Below are 6892 nucleotides of genomic sequence, written 5' to 3' on the forward strand. Positions count from 1 at the left end.
AGAGTGTTGGAGCAAAACAGTGATTTGAAGGCATGGGCAGAGCCATCTTGAAGGAGGTTGCAATAGTGGATCCTCTTGGTCACTTCTGGAAGAGCACTGCAGTTCAGACTCCACTCAAGCATCAAGCACTCAGGCAGCTGTCTGGAGTGCAACACCTCTTTTCTCCACCATACACAACATGGACCAGCAGTTTGAGAGGTGTCGTTTGGATGCTCTTGCTAGTCCCCGTCTTGCTAACTCCCGTTAGGGCCACACTGTGAGGGCAACTGGGGAACCTGACCAGCCACCCTCTGTTGAGGAGGAGCAGGGGAGAGGCTGGGCTGTGTGCTCTCCTGCTTTGGCAGTCACTGGCTGTGGTAGTTGCACCTTGGAGGCTCCCACCAGGGTGGAGCTGTAATGGCACAGCCCGCCATTCCCAGGAACTCTTAAAATGAATGCGGCTTACTCTGCTGCCGTTTGTCAGACCGAAACTCCTTCCAAGACGCTTTTCAGATCAGCCACCCCCATGCAGGAGAGAGCTGGCATCACCCCCTTCTGCACTCTACTGCAGAAGTCCTCAGCTGAAGCAACTGAGTGCTCTGTGAGCAACTCCTTGGTATCACCAGCTTTGCAGCTGCAATGCAGTATTCATATTAACCATCATTTTTCCCGTTTGTCCTTCAGACTGAGGAATCTGTGCCTTCCTTCAGACCAGAGATCACTTTGGGAAGGTAAGAGCACAAAGCACCCGTTTTTTATTGTTCAGATTTTCAAGGACAAAAAAAACCCCACCGATTCTTCTTTTTTTCCCCCTTTTTCCTTTTTTTTTTTAATGTGTAAGAGTCAGATGATGTTGGCTGTGCACTGTGATACCTGAAATAGTGGAAGAGGAAAACTTAACATGTAGTTAGTCCCTAGAGAACATGATCAACTGCTACAGCTGAAAACAAGCATTTATCTGGTCAGCCAATTTACTGGAGACATTTTTCTAGATCTGGGTTTTTATTATAGATTCTCAAGCAGATTTTTTGATATCTGGTAAGGACAGATGTCACATTGAAGATTTTCCCAATGACGATCCTAAAAGCAGCCAGCTCTCCTCTATCCAGCTACCTTTGCTTAACGGTAGTAAGGGATATACCTCTTTGTCAAGTGTGACTGGAATTGATTGACTTTTCCAAAATTGTGGAGGGAGGGGGAATGGTCTGATGGATCAGCTAACAGACAGCCAAACACCGATGTGTGGGGACAGAGACTGCCTCAGCATGTTTAATTTCCACTGGAAGCACACTTTAAAATGTACTAAAACAACAACTGCGTGGCATAAGAAAGGGCTTCCTACACAGACGTGATACCGTGATTGTACCCAGACCTCATCTGATACAGATAAATACACCTGCTGTCAGCACAGCTTTCAGACTTGATTGCCCAGGATGTCATGCTATTGAGACTTTGGCACTTTTTATCTCCTTTATACTGATGTTGTTAGGAATGGTGCCATTTGTAATGTGAGAAGCCAAACAAAACCACATTGTCAGCGATACATGTGAAGCGTTCTTGCGATTACCTTCCTGTCCCCATAATGGTGACTGACAGGCGAACTCGCTAGTCAGCGTTGTTGTTCAGTGTTAAAGCAGCAGGTAATAGTGTGGTGTTGGAGGTTTAGTTAAAGGCATTGTTTGGGCCAGATTGGTGTTTCAAAGGCAATGCAAGTCTTTTAAATCCTCAAGACTAGGGCAGGTGCTTAAGCACAGGTTCATCTTTTTTCCCCCACTCTGCCTTCATTAGAGAAGAGCAGTGCTCCTGAAACTTCTCACTTTCAATTGCACGTCCACTGAGAGTCTCTGCAGAATGGCAGAGGTGAACAGGAGAACAGAGAGAGTGAAGAAGTATGAAGGGCAAAAGTATTGCATGGTGTTGAATCATTCCACGATTCACGAACTCATTACCTGCTGTTAGGCTAGGCACATCCCTTCCCTTTGCTGACTTTCAGCTGGGACTGGAGTCCCAGGATAACTGGGATGCCTTGCCCGTGGTTTACAAACCACCCAGCTCACCAAAGGCAAGCTCGGTGGAGGGCTGCGTAGATCCATCTTGGTGTCCTGTCCCCATGGCGCTCTGGAGCGGAGCAATGGGAAGGGTGCAGAGCCAGCAGGAGGTGGGGGGATGAGGGCAGCAATGCCCTGATGGCCACCAAAGTTTGCTTCCTGACAGGATACACTGTGAAGATCTCTAGACACTCTGTAGGTTATTTTTGGTACTTTCCAAATAATGTTGTTTTAACTATAACCTTTACATTGAATTTCCTGCCATTTGTATACGTGCACTTCTCAAAACTGTGACATTGTTCAACATCTGCCGTTATTTTCCCCATAAATCATGGTTCTACTCTGAAAAAAGTCTGTAAAAATGGCACTGCGGGGAACCGCTGTTTAGTGTATCAGTGAGCTCTTTACTGACTTTGTTCACATTACCAGTCTAAAAGAGGCTTTGCTTTGTATCAAAATGGCAACCTGGGGCTGAGGTTAAAGAGTTTTTTCTTCCTCCTGCTGCATCATCCCTAGGGATATTGCTGCTATAGGCTAAACACTGCCCTCAGGTTAATCTCCATCACTGTGTTTATGTGGAGAGGCATTTAAGCAATGGAGTTTAAGTTCTGGGACCAGGTATCACAATGGATTAACCATGCTGGGCAGCAAGTGTTAAGCCCACCTACCAAGCAGATTATATTCCTTCATTTCTTCCCTTCCAACTTCTGTCCCACAGACAGTGTCCTAGCAGATCTGCCTGATAAACGCAGAAGACATCAAATACACACATGAATACACAAAATGTTCAAAAGTAGGGATTCCCTAGCCCTGCAGGCTATGGAAGAACACGGATAAAATTGTTAGGAAGCTGAGGCATTTGCATGCACTCTCACCCACGGCAAGTCTGGGGCCACAGGTGGGAGGGGATGGAGGAGATGTTCGCTTTCGCTCCCTGATGGTGATGCTCACAGACCCAGCAAAGTGGGGAAACAAGGGTGGGAGGGGAAGCATGCTACTTTCGAGTAGTTTCACTCTTAGCCTGCCTGGCTGTGAACACACAGCTATGAACTCATGAGCATGAGCACGGGACAGTCACGAGATGCCTCCACTCAGGACCTGAGCCCTGGCTCCTCATTATGTTTGGGTTGAAATAGACAATGTCAGGACTTTGGTTTGAAGGGCTGGAGCCCACGCAGCAGACTCAAGGCTTAAGAGAACTCCTAGGTGTAGATGCCTGCTTCTCTGATGGGTCCTTGTGGTGCCACAAGGGCTGCTCAGACTCAGAGTCCCTCCCTAGAGGCACTCATGGAAGACCTGGGCTGTCACCCTGAGCCTGGCACTCTGTGTCCCTCAGCACCCTTGGGCTCAGCAACATGAAGGAAGGCCAGTACCTATGCCCTTGTCTGAACCTGTGGACATAGTGTGTGAGGCACAGCAGGAGTCTGAGCTACAGCAATGTGGCAAGTGATCTCTGTCAGCTGAATCGTGGTGTCTCGGTATGCAGATGGTCTCAGCCTGGCACACCTGCGTTGGAAAACTCACCAGCATGAACTGGAAGGAGGGTGGTGTACCCATGGGACTATCACCATATTTGTACAGCTCTCACATCCTCTCTGCATCTCAATTTCCACAGCAGAGAAAGGGGTGTAAAGGACATCTTCCCATCTTCTTCAAGAACTGAGATTTGCAGACCAGACACCAGGCCTGCATCGCGCACAGGTGTCCACTGCCCAGGTCTGTAGGGACATTATTGACTTCTAGTATTAAAACATACCTATGCAAGTCCCTGAGGTCTCCCCTGGCATTGAATGCTGAAGATGCATGGCCAGAATGCCTCCTGAACATGCTCACAGACCTGTATTGAAGAGGGAGTGCCTGTGCAATTTATTCGATCTACAGGACTGCATTCAGCACCAGCCTTACACCAAATCTGAGCCTGAGCAAGATAATGAGCTGAACGCTGGCCCATTTGCTATTCAGCACCAGCGACTGCTCTCATCCTTGAGGGAAATTATTACCTTGTTACCTGGGCGGTCTTGGAAAGATAAAGCCCTGCTCTGTTTCGCAGCCTGCCAATGTGTTACATCTCTCTCTATTTAAAGTTAGAGGGGCTTGTGTGCAAATGCTTGACAAGCCTAATATGAAGCAATGATGGCTTCCAGAGCTAATAAATTGAGAAGAATTCAGAGATTTATTGTATGTTCAAAATTGCTTGAAGGCAAGACATGATACTGAAAGGAGATTCTTGAGAATAAACCCTCAGGTACTTTGATTAGCGAGGCTTGCTCCCAATTTAATCACATTTCCCTTCCTTCTCTAGAAGAAAAAATCATTACAACAACCACCCCTATTCTGCTCAGAGCTCTCCTTGCTCCTTTTCCATTTTCTTCATCTCTGTGCCTGAGCAGTTTCTAGAAAGGTAATTAGATTGTTGATTTTCTTTTAAAATATGCTTGATGATGTCATGCTTATCCAAAGGCCAACCCCTTGCTCCCCCTTAAGCCCTTCTGGGGGTTACTGATTTGTGACTATGGCAATTATTACCTTTCATGTCATTAAAAAGCCTGAACAGAAATTACTTTTTTGGAGGCAGCTGCCTGCCTCCCCTCAGCTCGGTGCTCAGGAATTGTGCTCCTGTCTCTCCTCTGGGCTCAGTCAGGAGAGCCATTTTTTCCCCTGCTCTGTAGTTTCCCAGATTCAGCCCCCCCGCCATGTGCCCCTCATTGTCGCTGCTCATGAACACTTTACTCTTTCTTCCCCACCTTAGGAGAGGGAAGATATATGATAACAAAGGCAATGGCCACAACCAGTGTGCCTGGATGGAAGGAATGAAAGGGAAGAGTGAAGTCCAGGTACACAACCTGACCCAAGGACTTGAGGACACTTCACTCCTCCCAGTGATGTACCGCCTTATGAAATAGGTCAGCCCAAAGGGCTCCTCATCCCTCTTGAGTGTCCTCCTCTGTCAGGGTTTCAGCTGTGGGCTTGCTCCTCTGAGCCGTTTCCTCTTAGTGAGCCCTCCTCTGAGGTGAGCTGCCTGTAGCAGAGGGCCTCTGCAGCTTGATGAGGCTTTTGGGTATGGCTGCACACAAATGGAGAGCCTGTTTTTCAGCTATGGGGGCTGGAGTAAGAAAGAAGTCTGCTTGTTACTGGAGACTACTAACCAGATCCTGGTGAACACTCCAAGACTACCACTTGGAGAAAAAAGCAGTAGTGTGTAAATTACTGTTTTCCCTACTGTGGTCTCTGAGGAGCCTGAAGGTGCTCCCTGAGAGATGCAACACAGAGCCCTTTACATGTGATAGGTTTCAGGTTCGTTGCTGTAACACAATACCCAAGCCACATCTCGCATCTGCCCCATTGACTGTGCCTGTATTTGGGAAACGGGATGTGGAAGTCTCAGGGGAAATGGGACCTGGTTGCTTGAGAGAAAAACAAGACCAGGATGTCACTTTCCTCCCCTTCTGTTGCTGAGAGCAGCATGCACGGCCAGGAGGAGAATGCGCTTTGAATATCACCATTCCCTGTTTACAGAATCACAGAATCATTAAGGTTGGAAAGGACCTTTGAGATCATCAAGTCCAATTGTTAACCGAACACCACCAAGCCCCCTAAACCATGTCCTGAAGCACCACATCCACACGTTTTTTGAACACCTCCAGTGGTGGTGACTGCACCACCTCCCTGGGCAGCCTGTTCCAATGTTTGACCACTCTTTCAGTAAAGAAATTTTTCCCTAATATCCAATCTATACCTCCCCTGGCGTAACTTGAGGCCTTTTCCTCTCATCCTATCGCTATTTCCTTGGGAGAAGGGACCAACACCCACCTTGCCACAACCCCCTTTCAGGTAGATGTATAGAGCGATAAGGTCTCCCCTCAGTCTCCCCTTCTCCGGACTGAACAACCCCAGTTCCCTCAGCCGCTCCTCATAAGACTTGTGCTCCAGACCCCTCACCAGCTTTGTTGCCCTTCTCTGGACACGTGATGCTACTACTACTGTTGCTCTGGTACCTCCCGCGTGAGAAGCCGGGAAGGGCACGGATTGTTGAAGCAGTTCATAATTTCATCCCCCCTCTCCCGGCAGCTCAGAAGAGCAATTGCAGCCCTCGCAGCCAGCACGGGGCTAAGAGGCTGCTTTAGGCAGGGTGTCGTGCCCCACACGGTTGGGAGCAGACCGTGGAGAAGGTCTGGGGGGCCATGCCCTCTGCCTGCACCTGTGCACACATTCACGTACATAGACACACACAGGCACGCACACGCAGCTGTAGCCGAGTGGGGAAACACGGAGGGGATCAAGCACTTGGCTCCACTCAAATGCTTACCCTGGAAAGCGGCCAAGGACAACACGTGTCCGCGGGCACCAGGGTCTCTTCCCTAAGCTACGGTCTCCCCAGGTGAGACCTTAATTCTAAGGGGAAACTTGCACTGTTGCTTTTACGTTTCAAGGACAAAGGTGTCAGTACATTTCCGCAGTGCTGACCTTCCCTGCACCCCAAAAGAAAGGGTCCCCCCTTTCTCCCTCCTCTCCCTACCCCACCTTTTCAGGCAGCAGGTTCCCTCATCAGAGCTGCTCAGTGCCTGGAGGGAAGGTGGCTGCTGAAAAGGACTGCTTGGTTGGTTTTTTTCCCCTTCACTCTTGGAATTGGTGCTGGCAGCCTGGTGTAGCATCTCTCCATCCTTCCCCCCTCCCCTGCCTCAGCCCCCATGAGGGGGGAGGAATAGCTTTGGCGGTGGAAGGAGTTGTGGTCCCCAGATGTGTGAATTGTTGCCGAGTAGAAATAGCACACCACGGACAAACAGCAGAGCAGCTCAGCTGAGAGCCATCGCTTTGGGCTTGCGTCACTGACCTTTTCCTCTCGCCCTCCTCAGTCCTCACCTGAC

Source organism: Phaethon lepturus, unplaced genomic scaffold, assembly GCF_000687285.1.
Source record: "Phaethon lepturus isolate BGI_N335 unplaced genomic scaffold, ASM68728v1 scaffold32847, whole genome shotgun sequence".
Lineage (NCBI taxonomy): Eukaryota > Metazoa > Chordata > Aves > Phaethontiformes > Phaethontidae > Phaethon > Phaethon lepturus.